A 17,064-nucleotide genomic window follows, 5' to 3' on the forward strand; every position below is an offset into this window, starting at 1 on the left:
GAAAACAGTCCTCGTGAAAGGTATCTATGCTGTTATATTAGAAGAATTAGAATAACAAACCAACTGAGAGTTGCCTGCATCCCCTTGTTAAAGGTATAGCAGCCCTATTTAAATATGGCTGTGCTGTCACTTTAAAAGTAGTGTACCCACTCTGAGAGGTGTCTGTACTGTTGCATTAAAAGTACAATAATGTCTGCTGCATTAAAAAACATACAGCAGCCTTCGGGTGATGAAATATTATGAATAAAGGCGGGAAACAGAAGAAGGGCTAGTCCAATAGGTGGTAAGGGACTACAGCCTTGTTCCAAGTAATGAAAGATACGGTTATAGCTCTCAGGTGAGAACATCCTTCCTCTACATATCAACTGCAACGAGGGGAAAAAGTACGAGGCGGTAATTGGACTCTGAGTGAGCAAATCTTTGTGTAGAATTCTGGACATAAAGCTGCTATGTTGCTTGTATTTTAGAAGGCCTCCGACCTCCCTCTCCGAAGACCACCCTCCTGCTGATGGAAGGAAAACACTCTCTTTAATGAACACCTCGCGTGAGGCGAATGTAGAAAACAGATAACTGCGTCAGCGCTTCCCTCTGCACTCCCATCCTCCTCTGGCTGTTAACTGAAGGTGGTCAGGAGCAGATGCCTGAGGGAAAGAACTTGCCGGGCCCTCAGAAGCTCCGCGTCACGCACTTCACGCGCTGGCTGCAGAACCTGCTGGGGCCTTCGGAGGCTCGCATCACACATCTCACGCGCTGGCTGCAGAACCTGCCAGGGCCTTCGGAAGCTCCGCGTCAGGCACTTCACGCGCTGGCTGCAGAAACTGCCGGGCCTTCAGAAGCTCGGTATCACGCACTTCACGCGCTGGCTTCAGAACCTGCCGAGGCCTTCAGAAGCTCGGTATCACGCACTTCAGGTATCACGCACTTCACGCGCTGGCAACCTGCCGGGGCCTTCAGAAGCTCCGCGTCACGCACTTCACGCGCTGGCTGCAGAACCTGCTCTGGCCTTCGGAGGCTCGCATCACACACCTCACGCGCTGGCTGCAGAACCTGCCAGGGCCTTCGGAAGCTCGGTATCACGCCCTTCACGCGCTGGCTGCAGAGCCTGCTGGGGCCTTCGGAGGCTCGCATCACACACCTCACGCGCTGGCCGCAGAACCTGCGGAGGCCTTCAGAAGCTCGGTATCACGCACTTCACGTATCACGCACTTCACCCGCTGGCAACCTGCCGGGGCCTTCAATAGATCCGCGTCACGCACTTCACGCGCTGGCTGCAGAGCCTGCAGCATTCCCTCTCGTGAAGACTCCAGGGTAAATGGTTTCTATGGTCTAAAGTTGAGCATGGATTTAAGAGGACAGCACACAAAGGTATGGAAAACACACCTCATACACTTCACACACGCATACGCACTCACATCACCCAAACACACTCGGACCCGCACATATATCACTCATACAAATACATACGCTTACTTACATCGCCTGTATATTATACACACACGTTATACGCATCATACACACACATGCAGTATATGCGATACGATTATATATTCTCACACACGTCACACAAACACTCACTATCATACCACACAACTCACTATTATACCACGTGGACACCACAAGCACACACACACCCTCAATCAGACATCTTGAATAAACTGGAACTTTCTCCATTGTGAATGGTAATAGGGCCCCTGGTGTTCAAAAAGTCACATGACGCAACAAGAGCCAGCAGCAACCAATAATAGCCCATTAACTTGAATTTCTTCCTAAAGGAGAAGGGTGGAGATTATTCACAACATCTCCAGGAGCTGCGTCTGTGGACACAGTGTGTTCTTATGTGGCAGTCTAATTTTCCATTGACTTTAAGCAGCCTAACTACATAAGATCACTTGAGCTTGAAGCAGTAAGACAGAGGCCACATTTCAAGCTATCTCATTCTCTTCCAAGGGAGCCTGCTGTTTACTTTTCTTTCCCTGACTTCAAAGGGAGAGAATTTATGTTACAATCCTGATAAGTATCCATGCAAGAGGAGAAGGTGTAGGATGTTTTTTTCTAGCACACAACAAAACAAACAAACTGTGCTGATGTTTCAGAATATGTCAAAATCAGTAAAAATGAAACACATTTTTTTGTAATTCTGAAGTATAGTGGTAACAAATATTTAAATACAATCAAAACATATCAATACACTAGGTGAAGACATTTGTGCACATTATCATTTGTGTGCAGTAAAACCGTATTTCGGTGCAAGTGAAATTATCATTTCAATTGAAAATCTGTTGTCTGTAATGGCTGTGTGCTACCACACCATGCATACTACACCACTCCACCCCACTGTATGTCCTTCCCCTCTATGCCACACCACTCCATTTTATGACACAACAATTTACGACATGCCACTCCACTCTACACTCTCCACTCCAAGACACTCTACAACATGCAACACCACTCAACTCCATGCCTCTCTAATCTACACCACTCACTCCACAACACAGCACTCCACTCTACGTCCCTCAATTCCACACCACTTTCCTCACTCCACTCTACCCCACTCAATTCTAACCCACTCCACTTCAATCTATCCCACTCCAATCTGTCCCACTCCACTCCAATCTACCCCACCGTACTCCACTTCACTCCAACCTACTCCAATCTGCTTCACTCCAATCTCCCCACTCCACTCCACTTCAACCTACCCCACTCCACTCCACCCAATCTACCCCACTCCTCTCCAATCTACCCCACTCCACTCCACCCCACTCCAATCCACCCCACTCCAATCTACCCCACTTCAATCTACCCCACTCTACTCCAATCTACTCCACTGCACGTCAATCTTCCCCATTCTACTCAATCTAACCCAATCAACTCCACCTAATCTAATCTACCCCACTTCATCCCTATCTATGACACTCCACTCACATCTACCCCAATCCGCTCTAATCTACACCACTCGACTCAATCTAACCCAATCAACCCCACCTAATCTAATCTACCCCACTTCATCCCAATCTATGACACTCCACTCACATCTACCCCAATCTGCTCTAATCTACCCCACTCCACTCCAATACACTCCAATCTACCCCACCATGATGCACCCAATCTATCCAACTCAAATTACCCCCACTGCACTCCACCTTAATCTACCCCACTCCACTGCAATCTGCTCCTCTCCACTCCAATCTAACCCACACCAATCTACATTATTATATCTCACTCCACTCTACCCCACTCCAATCTACCCCACTCCCATCTACCCCAATCCACTCCACTCTACCCCACTCCACCCCAATGTACTCCTCTTCATCTCAATCTACACCAATTCAATCTATCCCACTCCCCACTCAAATCTACTCCACTCCAATCTACCCCAATCTACCCCACTCCGATCTAATCCACTCCACTCCAGTCTACCTCACTTTACCCCAATTTACTCCACCCCATTCCAATCTATCCCACACCACTCCAATCTACCTCGCTCCACTCCACTCCAATTTACCTGGCTCCACTCCAGTATACTCCACTCCACTTTATCCCAGTCTACACTACTCCAAACTACCCTTATCTACCCCCACTCCATTATATTCTACCCTATCATAATCCACCCAATCTACCCCACTCCATCTACCTCACTCCACTCCAATCTACCCAAATATAGCCCACTCCACTCTAACCCAATCTATCCCAATCTGCCCTACTTCTATCTACCCCACTTCAATCTACCCTACTCTAATCTATTCCAATCTACTCCACTCAAATCTACCTCACTACACCCCATTATACCCCACTCCACCTCAATCTACCCAACTCCAATCTACCCCACTCAATCTACCCCATTCTAATCTACCCCACTCCAGTCTACCCCAATCTACCCCAATCCAGCCCACTCCATCTACCCCACTCTACTCCCCCTTCATTCCAATCTACCCGCTCCACTCTACGCCAATCTACTCCACTCTACCCCAATCTACCCCACCCTTCCCCACTCCTCACACACTAACTTTTCGCCATGGTTTTTTTTTTTTTATAAATTTTTTATTGAGATTCTTGTGACAAAGTTACAATCTGACAATAACATAAGTTGGCAAACAGAGAATAATAATATAAAATAACATGAAGAAAATAATTGCATAGATTAGCGAGCAAAAAAAAAAAAATACAGAATAACATGAAGAAAATAATTGACAAAATGCAAGAATCGATCATTACTCAAAGTACAGACTCCAAATTCTATTAAACTGCATAATCCCACCTATTCGCTGTGCGTATCGCATTTCAGTCTTTCTAACATTCTGAATTTTTTTGAACCAGGCGTTAAAAAGAGGAACTTGAGTTGACTTCCAGTTTTGCAGCACCAATGACCTTGCTACTGCCATTGCAATGAATAATAGTTTAACGATCTGTTGTGTCAAGCCAAGATCAGAATCGTATCCATACAATATTAATTTAACATTATAAGTAATCAGAATCCCACAATACTTTTGCAAATATTCAAATATCTCATTCCAAAAGGGCATGATTTTAACACAGTAAGCTATAGTGTGAGACCAGTTTGCGGGAGCATATTGCAGGCATCTAAAACAGGTGGCAGTGGTGTTATTAAACATTTTAGCAATGGCAGCAGGAGTACGATACAGGAGCCATTTACTGAAGAATAGCATTCTTCTCCAATTAGATCCTCGAAGAACACTGAAATTCAGTTTATTTATAGTTTTACAAGTATTAATAGTAAGTACATGATTCTCCTGTTCTTGCCATTTTTTAATTGCTTTTTGGCTAAGATCGTCCTCAGTATATTGTGCTAAGAATCGTTTCCATACCCCTGGCTTCCTCGTCCTAGAAGTTATAAACAGATCGTCCCATAACGGATTGGAGGAGCCAATACTTATTGGCTCTACTTGTAGCAACGTTTTAAAGATTGAAGCATACGAGCCAAGTAGCATGAAATTCCCTGGAATAATAAGTTGCATCTCTCCTAGTAACAGCCATGTCCCCTCCCTTAAGAAATCTGACAAAGAATGAAATCCCAGACGTGCCCAATGTAGTGTAATGTCGACTCCAATCTTCATTCCAAGAAAAAGAAGAGCATTCCTTAAGGGGGTTTTCATATTATATTGCGGGAGAGAATATCTTTTAAGAAAGGCATCACGACGCTTGAAAAACCAAAGCATCGTCTTATATCGAGTGAGTTTCGGTAATTTGGGAGTATGTAGCGGCGATGGGATCTGAACCTCATGACAAATTCTGTCAAAAAAAATATTAATAAACGCAGTTGGGGTCTGCATTCCAGATTTGAACCGCTCTAAATATTGAGCAAAATATGCACTATAATAATCTTTAACATTGGGTACGGCTAAACCTCCCAATTCCGTATCGGCGTAAAGAGTCCGCATTGCTATCCTGGGACTTTTTTTTGCCCATATAAAACCTGAGAATAGTGATTGGACTTTTGAGAAGAAACCACTGGGCAAAAAACAGGGAATGGCAGAAAACAAAAAATTAAATAATGGAAGAATAGACATTTTTATGAGTGCCACCCGCCCCAGGATGGAAAATGGCAGCGAGTCCCATCTACTAAATAAGGATTGAACCTTACATAAGAGAGGATCAAAATTCAACTTAACTAAATCGGAAACCGAAACAGAATACATAACTCCTAAATATCTCTTCGGTCTTAAATTCATACAGCCAAATAAATCAGTGTGTAGCTCAACCTCACCCCCACCACAGACTAATATTTCAGTTTTTTTTTTATTAATTCGGTAACCACCCAGATGTTCGAATTCTTCAAAAAGCTGAAGAGCTGCAGTTTGAGATTGAATATCCGACTTGATCAGAAGCAAAATATCGTCGGCATATAGTTTGATTTTTGCCATGGAAGGAATAGGAGGAGAGATATTTACGGATTCACGAATGGCTGTGGCTAATGGTTCAATAAAGAATGCAAAAGAATAGGGGACAAAGGGCACCCTTGCCTGGTGCCCCGTTGAACCGATACTTTACCAACCATAACTGAATTAATAATTATGTTGGCTTTAGCACCCGTGTACAGATTCTGAATTAAACTAATAATCTGTGGAGGAATTCCAAAGTGCTTTAAAATAACAAATAAAGTTGTCCATACCACCAAATCAAAAGCTTTTTCCGCATCTAATAATAGGACTAAAGCTGAAATTTTATTTCTCTGAAAATAGTCTAAAGCCTCCGTAAGAAAATGTGTATTAGTGGCTAATTGTCGGCCTGCCACAAAGCCATTCTGATCCGGGTGAATAAGATCCTTGGCAATGTGATTGAAACGTATTGATAATAATTTAGTAAGGATCTTATAGTCAGTATTTAATAATGTGATAGGCCTATATGAGTTGGGATCTTTAGGATCTTTGCCTTTTTTGAGAAAACTAACAACTGTACCCTCCCCGAAGGAATCTGGAACTTTCCCACCCATTAACATATAATTAACTAATTGTAATAATAAATCAGAGAAGACGCAGAAGAAAACCTTAAAAAATTCAGCGGGGAGACCATCCGGGCCACAGGCCTTACCAATTGGGAGGTTCTTTACCACTAATTCCAGCTCTAATTTTGAAAATAGACGCACCATTGCTCCACTGTCTGCCTGAGATAGAGAAGGCATATCGTGTCTTGCTAAAACATTACAGAGCCTAGAATGGTCTATTTCCTGATGATGACTATATATCTGCTTATAGGGAGAAAGCATTAAAGTGCCAATGACATCAGGCTGTGATGTATCTATCAAGGTGATAGGAGACTTCAGAGTACGAATTACATTTGCAGCAGCTTGCTCCTTAGCCTGCCACGCAAGGAGTTTGCCAGAAAAATTACTCTCCTCATAACTTCTTTGAGATTGTATAAGAAATTGCTGTTCACTCTGTGTAGCAAAAAGTGTACTAAGTTCACGTTTGGCCTCGTTTAATTTTGTTTGCACAAGACTAGAAAAATGGGATTGTCGAAGCCGAGTTAGTGAGCAAATTCTTTGATAGAGTAAGGTCCTAGTTTGTTTAATAGTACGCCATTCTTCTGCGTCTTTACCGATGATGATACCACGAATAAAGGCTTTTAGTGAGTCCCAAATAATATGTAGTGGAGCCGTGTATGAATTACGGGCAATAAAATCAACAATTTCCGATTTTAAAAAGGAAACCCAATTACTATCTTGTAGATACTTTTTATTAAATATCCATCTCTTTGGGGGCCGAATTTCTTCCCCTACTTTAAACTCGATTACCAGCATTGCATGATCTGAAAATCCATTATGCAAAAATTTCTGATATGAAAATTTTAATAAACTAGAGGCCAAAAAGAAATCAATACGAGAGGAGGATCTATGTCTACCTGACCAATAAGTGAATTCTTTTTTATAAGGGAATTTTAATCGCCATGGATCGCAGAGATCGAGTAAGGCGGAGTTCTTCATAATAGACCTTAATGACTTTGGTTTAGATTGTTTCTTTAATAGACCAGTAGAATCTAGTTTTATATCAATAAGGATATTAAAATCCCCACCTATAATTATATCTCCCCTAACCAATAGTAGTGATTGAAATAACTCCTCATAGATGGGGACACGATCTTCCACTGGGGCATAATAGCTAACAAAAGTAATCGGCCTATTCCTATCTTTTATTACGCAAGTAGCCCAACACCACCGCCCTGCTCCTCCATCTTCAAACTGAATAATTTCTGCATCTAAATTGCGATTGATTAAAAGCGCGACTCCCCTTTGAGATTCTTGAGCACATGAGAACCCACGATATGAAGACCAATTTTTAAACATAGAAAAAGAGTTGATTATATCCACAGAAATATGAGTTTCTTGCAGCATCACAACTGCTGTGCGCTCTGTTTTAATCCAAAGCTCAATAGTGCGCTTTTTTTTTTGTTATTCAATCCATTAACATTGAAAGAGATAACTTTAACCCCTCCAATAGACATTAGTTATTAAGAATAACTTCTTGCCAGTATATTTTTCATCCCAAACCACAAGAATTTCCATTTTCCATTTTTCCCCCCACACCCCCCCTACCCCACCCAAGTGCTCTTCCCTCCACCCAAGTGCTACCCCCCTAACCCTAGTCCCGTGGCCTTGTACTACACCTATCTCCCCCTCCCACGCTGACCACATGGCCCTAACCCCTCTCATAAGAGCGCCTTGGTAGTGTGCCCTGTTCCCCCATGCCCCCTAGAACCCACCCGCACCCCCCCTCCCCCTAAGTAATCATTCACAAACAAAAGGAGAAAAGAAGGAAAGAAGAAAAAAAAAAAAGGAAAAATCTTCAGTAACCATCAAGACGAGATCAGATCACAATCCAGCATTAACCTAGCTCTGGACCAACTTATCAAGCATCTCACGTGCCTCATCAACATCTGTAAACAGATAAAATTTGCCCTTAATCAGAACTTTTAACTTTGATTGCTGTGCAATCGATGCTTGGGCACCTTTATCCTTAAATAGCTGGAGAATCTTTACAAAGTCTTTTCTCCGTCTAGCAGCAGCAGCTGACATGTCAGAGAAAATCCGGCACTTAGTAGTAGGGTTAACGTGAAATTGTCTTTGCTTGAAGGCCTGAGATAGAATCATTTCTTTAACCCGATATTGACAATAATAGTTCGAGGAAACGAAGAGTTAGGGAATGGACGAGTTGGAACTCGATGCGCCCTAGTGATTGTTAAGTCACCCTTAAACTCCGGGACAACCTCTCGAGAAAAAAAAGAAGAGATCCATTTCATCATGTCCGAACCCTCGTTATTCTCAATATTCTCCGGTACACCGACTATTCGAAGATTTGACCTTCGGTTATAATTTTCTAACTCGTCCAACTTAGATTCTAAAGCTTTAGAACATTTAGAGGCAGTGGTAATTTGTTTCTGTAGGATCGTCAAGTTATCCTCCACCCCAGAGATTCTGGTCTCAGACTCTTGCAATCGATTTGAAAATGAGGCCATCGAGTCTTCAATTTTATCCAGACGTTTACAAATTGCCTCCATTTCCATCTTTTGAGATTGCTTCATCTCTCGGATTTCTTGCAGAATCAAATTCAACATATCCTTGACTGAGATCTGAAAATCCCCAGTAGTCTCGGTGTCAATCCCCAAGATCGAGCTCTGAGGCAAAGTAACTCTACTGGAGACAATCGCAGAAGTACAGCTAGGAAAAGTGGAGAGATCTTTATCACTGAGAGATGTGGATCTTGGATTTAAGGGTGGAGGGTCTGTTGTGCTTGGATCACCAATTGAAACAGAGCTTTCAATGGTAGGAATAACGATTGGAGACGTAAAGAGGGTTGAAGCCCCTGATAGCGCTGCGCGGGTACCAGTAGTAGGGACAGATATTGCTCCTTTTCGCTCAAATAACGGAAATTGTTTGGAAGCCTTAGCAGCAGAGACTGACATAGGCTCTTTAGACACCGTTAAATCGAATAAGGCCACTGAATTGAAACTCGGGGTTGTCTCAGATAAATTGGCTTCGGAGCCCAGTGGAGGCATATCCACTCCCTCCAGGGATGGCACCATTACCTCCTTTACCACACTGATAGCGGATTTGGAAGGATTTTGAAGATGAGCTTGAGTCGGGCTGACGCCCGGGAGGCCGTCATCACCCTCTCCGGAACTCTCTGAATTTTCAACAGAGGAAGTTTCTCTCTCTACAACTGACCCAGCCCGCCTGGTCCTTTCAGAATTTTCCTTTAATTGCTGGCATCGTATTTTGGCTTTAGCCCTGGCCGTCAATTGCTTGCCCATTGTTAAGACCGGTGACAGCGTGATATCTCTTCAGCCTCCAATATAGACGACAGAAATACTGCAGGTCACAGTAACAACAAAATCCAGTCTGACAGAGAATGCCAACCAAGAGTTCAACCCACACAGCGGCTGCAGCACAAGCTATTAGACTGCGACAGCGGGGAAGCAGCTCAAGCCGACTGGACTGGCACCTCACTCTGTCCGAGTAATAGGATACGTAGGGAAAGTCAATAATCAGCGCTTAAATCACTCCTGCGAAAATGACTCCACATTTCCATTTCCACATTCCATCACAGAGTGAATGCTGGGACTTGTAGTTTAATCACACCGCCCACACTTCAGCTATGACAAACGACTAAGAAGCTAGTACCAATCTTCATAAAGAGGTAAATGCAATGCTGAAAAGACCCGCCACAGCGGCGGTGGCGGAGGAAACCTCTTACTGGAATCAGTGAAGGTAACAGCATCAACGGTGCTCCCTGCAAGAAGTAAGAGCCTCAGCGTTATTCCGAATGGCAAACCATCCTGCTGCCATATTCTGGGCCCGAGATCCCGTGCTACGGTGGAGTTCCACGCCTCCACGTAGCACCTGCACCTGGTTCCCTTGCCCCTCCCTCTCCTCTCCATGCGGCTGATGGCGGATGGCGGTGGCGGCGGTCAGAGAATTTTCTCTCTCTTCTCAACATCGAGGCCTGTGTCATTCTAAGGAGAGTCTGGTTCCTGCTTTTAGCCATGGTGAACAGCAGCGACACTGGTGTACATAATGACTATAACACATTGCCAAAGCCAATAGCTTCGCATAGGTGAGACCTATTGGCTTTGCCAGTGCTTGTTGTATTTGTCTCTCCACTGGAGCAAAGCTGATATACACTTCTCCTGACTGCGTGAGTTGTATCCTTGAACTGCTTACAATCAGGAATCTACATTTTTCTTTTTCTTTCAGCACCGCATGGGAGTGCATGTGTTGCTCTCTCCCTTGGGAAACAACCTTTACAACGCAACTATTACACCGCACTACACTTACAACACAGGCATTACAACGCAACATCCTTTACAACGCATGACACTACAACGCATACCATTACAATGCATACCATTACAACGCAGACACTACATCGCATGTCACTACAACGCAGGCATTACAACGCATACCATTACAACGCATACCATTACAATGCATACCATTGGAGTTAGAATATTAATTTTTAACCCCTACACTATCCAACACTTACCCTACTGTTGCACCCCCTGGAGTTAGAATAGTAATTTTTAACCCCTACACTATCCAACACTTACCCTACTGTTGCACCCCCTGGAGTTAGAATAGTAATTTTTAACCCCTACACTATCCAACACTTACCCTACTGTTGCACTCCCTGGAGTTAGAATAGTAATTTTTACCCCTATACTATCCAACACTTACCCTACTGTTGCACCCCTTGGAGTTAGAATAGTCATTTTTACCCCTATACTATCCAACACTTACCCTACTGTTGCACCCCCTGGAGTAAGAATAGTAATTTTTACCCCTATACTATCCAACACTTACCCTACTGTTGCACCCCCTGGAGTAAGAATAGTAATTTTTACCCCTATACTATCCAATACTTACCTTAAATGCAATGTAACATTATGCGTTGTAATGGTATGCGTTGTAAAGGTAGTATGCGATGTAATGGAATGCGTTGTAAAGGTAGTTTTTTTAAATGCGTTGTAGTGTCATGCGATGTAATGGAATGCGTTGTAGTGGATGTTGCGCTGTAAAAATTGCGTTGTAAGTGCATGTGTTGTAAAAGTATGCGTTGTAACGTCATACATCCTCTTCCTTGGATGCCTGTTTTATTTAAATTTTTGAACCCTCTTTCAGCTTTGCCTATTGTTTATCCCACTTCCTCTATTGCTCTCCTCCCCCCTCAGTTTTTTCTTTTTTAGCACTCCGTAATAATGGATCTTTTTTATTGCTCTATCTCCCCGTCCCTGTCCGCTCGTTCCCCCTCAAATCCATGACCTTCTTAGCATAAGCACTATATGTCTTTGCTTCAAATAACAACCAGTAGTTTCCATTAGATCCCAGATGAAGCAGAACAGCTGCAAATCCTGCACTAAAAACAGTTTGCGATGCAACTACCTTGGTTGTTTGGAAGGGCACAAGATCCAATGCATCTGAATGAAAACTTTGCAGCACATGGCACAAGTTAGATGAAGGGCTATAAGATATATCCTGACCCCCCAAACCCCAGAGAGCTACCCTCTGTCAGGGGTGGCTCCTCCATTAAGGTGGTGGAGCATCGCACCACTAACTAAATTGCCCCCAGAGATGAAAAATAAACTGATAACAACGTTCATTTATTATCATTTTATTTTTCAAAACCCTGTCCTGAGCCGAACAGCAGGACGGGGGCGGGGCGCTGCTGACTGGCAGCAGCAGAGAGCAGCAATAGGCAGGGCACTCTTTGGCCAGCGGTCTTGCGACGCGCAGTCAGATATGCGCATTTTAAGCCTCTCTAGTTAGATAAAGCCTAGGGTTACAGTATCCTCTGGAGTGTCGAAGGAGGCCACTCCCTCCAATCCTGGCACTTCTCTCATGCTGCATGAGTGCAGTTCCAGGATTGGTTACTGCAATTCCTGGGTCCTGTGTTGGAATCTACCTGCCTGCAGAAGACCGGAGCGAAAAGGACGCCGCGCCAGTAAGGTAAGTGTAGTTCTTTTTTTTACTTATTTACTTTTATTTTTCTCCCACCCGTCACACCACCCTCCGTACATGCTATCCACCACTGCTCTCTGCCATACCTCAGTGCATTGTGCATGACAGAGTTTCAACCAGCCTCTGAAACGGCAATACATGGCAGAACATAGATCAGTCAAGGCGCAATGGCAGGATGGCAGGTTTGGAGCACCAAGACAAGGACATGTACCACATGGCAAATGTCTCCTGGTTCAGGCCAACACTTCAGTGTGACACTGAGTAGCACAGCTACAAGTCACAATGCAATCCTCTGTTCCAGCCACTTTGCCTCCCGCACCTCCCCCCACCCCGAGATTCCCTTAGACATTTTTTGTGTTTCTCCCTCAGTCCTGTGGTTCTTTGGGAATCTTGTTCGTTTTACCCCTGAGTGGCTCTTCTGCGGTTTCCTCTCAGTTTCTACTTCTGCAGAGAACGTCTGGTTTCTTCCTAACCTTGGCATATTCTAGGTCTGCTGGAATGCTTGACCCAGCATTCCTTCTAAAGAATCCAGTCAGAACAAAGGGCCATATGTATCAAAAAAGAGTTTTGCGATTCTCAAATTGTGATTTTTTGAGAATCGCAATTAGAGAATCGCAAAATGCAATGTATGTAGGATTTGCTAAAAGTTTTGCGAACCCTACATATTCCTTATTTGCAAATCGCAAATTGAGATTCGCAAATAAGGAATAACTTCCCATTCATTCCTATGGGCTAGGAGGCCCATAGGAATGAATGGGAAGACATTCTCAATTTGCGATTACCAATTAGAGAATCGCAAATTGAGAATGCAATTTCAAGGTTGCAAGGGTGCCAAAAGGACACCCTGTTGCACCCCTGAAATATGTATGTGTGCACATTTGCGCACATACATGTGCGACATATGGCACTATTAAAAAATCAAAAAAGTGTTTTTTTAAAGAAAATTGCAAATTACCACCAACTTGAAGTTTGTGGTAATTTGCGATTCCTTAAGGACAAATAGCAAATTTCTGGTGCTTCCAGAATTGCATTTAAGGAATCGCAATTTGCAATTCCTTAATTGCATTCGCAAAATAGAGAATCGCAAATTTTGCGATTCTCTATTTTGCGAACGACTTTTGGAAAGATACATCCCAAAAGGCTTTTTCTCATTCGCAAACGGGCAGATTCTGAGAATTGGCCCATTTGCAAATGGGAAAAAGGCTTGATACATATGGCCCAAAATCCTTAGCTATGGTATGTTTCTTGGGTGGCTCCTGTGCTTAAGACGTGGGGTCTCCGCTGTAATAGGCTTGAACTCTGAAATGCTGTAAATTGGTCCACTGTCTCCATGAACATTCCACTTCCAACAAGGAACAATAGGCCTTCAAGACCGGTATTTCTTCCTCTCCCTCTCTCTTATAAACCCTTCTATCTTTTCCTGGGTACTGCGTCTTGGGTTGAGTTAGAGGGTTACAGAAAGTGTCCCCCTCCCTACAAAATGCCAATGAACAGGAGCGTCCCCCTCCCTACACAATGCCAATGCACAGAAAGTCACATCATCCATTACTTGGGCCATGGAAAGGTTCTACTCAGCCCATTTCCCACAAAAACTCTCCGTCGAGAAAATCCACAATCGCAGAAAGGAATCTGCCCAGAGGCATATAAAGCACCAAAAGGCCAAGGAATTATTAAAATCTATGCTATTCAAAGGCCACCTACCATTACATACATGTATGCATATCCTGTTTGTGTTTCTATCTTTTGCTATATACTTGTTTGAGTGCAAGAACTATGAGTGGGCCATTGTCATTTATCTTCACCACACATTACAAGACACAAATATTAGCAGCACGTATATTACATAATAATATTAAAAAACCATAACACAAATAATAGGATATAACATTAACAAATGGCGAGACACAATCAAATAAAAATACAAATGGGTCTCTCAGTTTTATGCTATTTATTTCTTAACATTTTCATATGCTTTTGTCCATATTTATTTTTCTCATCTCATCACCATTTATCCATATTGGCTTTGAATTCTATGAAAAATGAAATTAGAATGAGTATTTTTAGTATTTTGCCCCAATTATGTCATACTTGGAAGCTTGTCATGTTTTATAAATATATAAGCAAAGTCAGGAAGAGGGTTATTCATTTGACAAGAGGGAACCTTTACCAACTTTATAAATACTCCCTGGCTAGGTCACGCTACAAGCATCAGAGAAACCCCACTCAACCTCTGGTAGCTAGGACACAAGCACTAGCAGTGAGGATTGCCAAATAGGCAAAGTAGGCTCCGGCCTGTAGGCCCCACTCCTTTTAGGGGCCCCACGACAACGGGTCAAAATAACATTGATTTCATCTTGAAAGAAAATTTCAATCAAGCTTTCTTCAATTGTTTCCAAACAATATAGGAAAAATAATCAAATCAAGGAAATGAAAATTTTACATTAAAGACTCTATAGAGAAAATACTGTATTCATATCATGTATCCTTTGAATATTTTAAGTTTTGTAGGTTTATTAAAATGTTAATGACATTAATAATTGTTAATATTTAGTTCTGTGTAATAAAACTGGTTAATTAAAATTGTTGGTAGGTCAAATTAAAAATGCATTAGGGGATAATTTGCGAAGGGACGCCCCAAGATTTCGACTGCCCAGGGGCCTCCTCATAATACTCATAAAAATAGGGTCCAGAAAAAAGCTAAAGATCTGGGGTAATCACACATCAGAAAGGGCCACTGCTACAAGCAGCTATAATATGATTATCAAACAAAATATTCATATGAAAATATTAGCATTATAGTACAAAAATATGGGCTAGATTGCGGATTTTCAGGATAATTTCACCCCTATTGTAACTCCCTATGCTATCAACTAGTACATATATTGATCTGGCATGACAGTCATTTAAACACATAGTTTTCCGTTTTTATGTAAGTGTAAGATCACGAAAAAGGAAAAATTGTAGTCTTGATTATAAAATTCAGCCATTCAGTTATATAGCTTGTCCATACATTCGTTCATTTCTTATAACTACCCTCAACATATAGTACTTGTCTAACCAGAGAAGATGGAATGTCTTTACTTTGTTAAAGTGGAACAGATTGCGACACTTTATTAGGCTACATAAAATGTATCCACAGCACAAATCCAATCATGATGGGTGCCCACAAAACATTTCATCCATCTGTTTTTCTGCTCCTCATGTGCTTTGCGAACAAGGATACAGTGGTGGGTTCATTTGGAACTTTATGTGCCCATCAATCCACAGATGCCACCTGGGTGCTGCCATTTAGGCTGTACAGAGAGCACGTGGCCAAGTGCTGTAAATATATTGCTGAATGCTGAGGTAATGTGCAGGACGTTGGAAACTTGGGCAGATTCGATGTAAACCCCAAATAATCTAGACTGTCTGATTTTGTTTAAGTTGTATTTTATGTACAGTTTTTGTAATTTATTTTAGATATGTAGTGTAGACTAAACCTAGCTGAAATCAGCAGTTCTGTAGGACTTTTTTTTATTGTAGCGGGGGCATCTCATTTAATTTATTAGACTGATTTGATTTGGTGTATTAGAGCTTTTGTTTAGCACAAGCCAGGCTCAGATGACCTGGGAACACTGCTTGCAATGTGAGATGGAAGGAACTTCCAGAAGACTTTTGGTCACAATGTTGATGGGGGAGGTATAGATACTTTTTGTAAGATAGGGTGTCAATAGTCGAAAGCACAAGGATGCACATCAGTACAGCATGCCCAAAAATATATAGCATAGGAGATAGAGAGAGAAAGAGAGTGAGGAGATGTAACTTTAAGTCAAAGTCAATGAAACAATTTGCTGGTGAGCGGATGTATGCTTTGTAACTGTTTGACTTCCTAAACCAAGAGGTGCTATATGGAGAACAGTGGGGTATAAGGATTCCGGCTGAAACTGGATCACAGATGAGATATGGTTATAAGAACATGTACATCAGTCTGTAGTCCTATATTCTTTTCTTTTCAAATATGAATATTGCTGTTGGACTTGGACCTCTCTGGAGGGTCACTCCCAAGCCTTTTGTCTTCATCCTCCTATTTTACCTGAGTCAATTTTTGTTGGCCTTAGGCCTCTGTGCTTTTTACCGCTTCTAACCAGTGCTAAAGTGCTTGTGCTTTCTCCCTAAATATGTGCTTCCAACTGATTGGCATATTTATTTATAAGTCCCTAGTAAAGTGGTATATCACATACAAAGGGACTGTAAATTAAATGCTACTAATGTCCCAGGTATGCCATTACAGCCTAAATGCAGTGGACTATCCTGATATACAGAGAAAGGCATCTCCTAACCGGGGAACATCCTTTACATCGCGGTTAGTACACCGCGATGCAGTTACATCGCAATCCTTACAATGACTGCGATGTTACCACGCCATGCCATTACAACGCAAGTCTTTACATCGACTTGCGCTAGATGGCGTGCTAACATTACAAATAGTGTAGTTTACTATCCCAACACCTTCCCTACTGTTAAGTGGACTGGAGTTGGAATAGTAAATTACGCTTTTCTAATGTTAGCACGCCATCTAGTGCAAGTCGATGTAAAGACTTGCGTTGTAAAGGCATGGC

The sequence above is a fragment of the Triturus cristatus genome, chromosome 4_1 (assembly GCF_964204655.1).
Source record: "Triturus cristatus chromosome 4_1, aTriCri1.1, whole genome shotgun sequence".
NCBI classification, from domain to species: domain Eukaryota; kingdom Metazoa; phylum Chordata; class Amphibia; order Caudata; family Salamandridae; genus Triturus; species Triturus cristatus.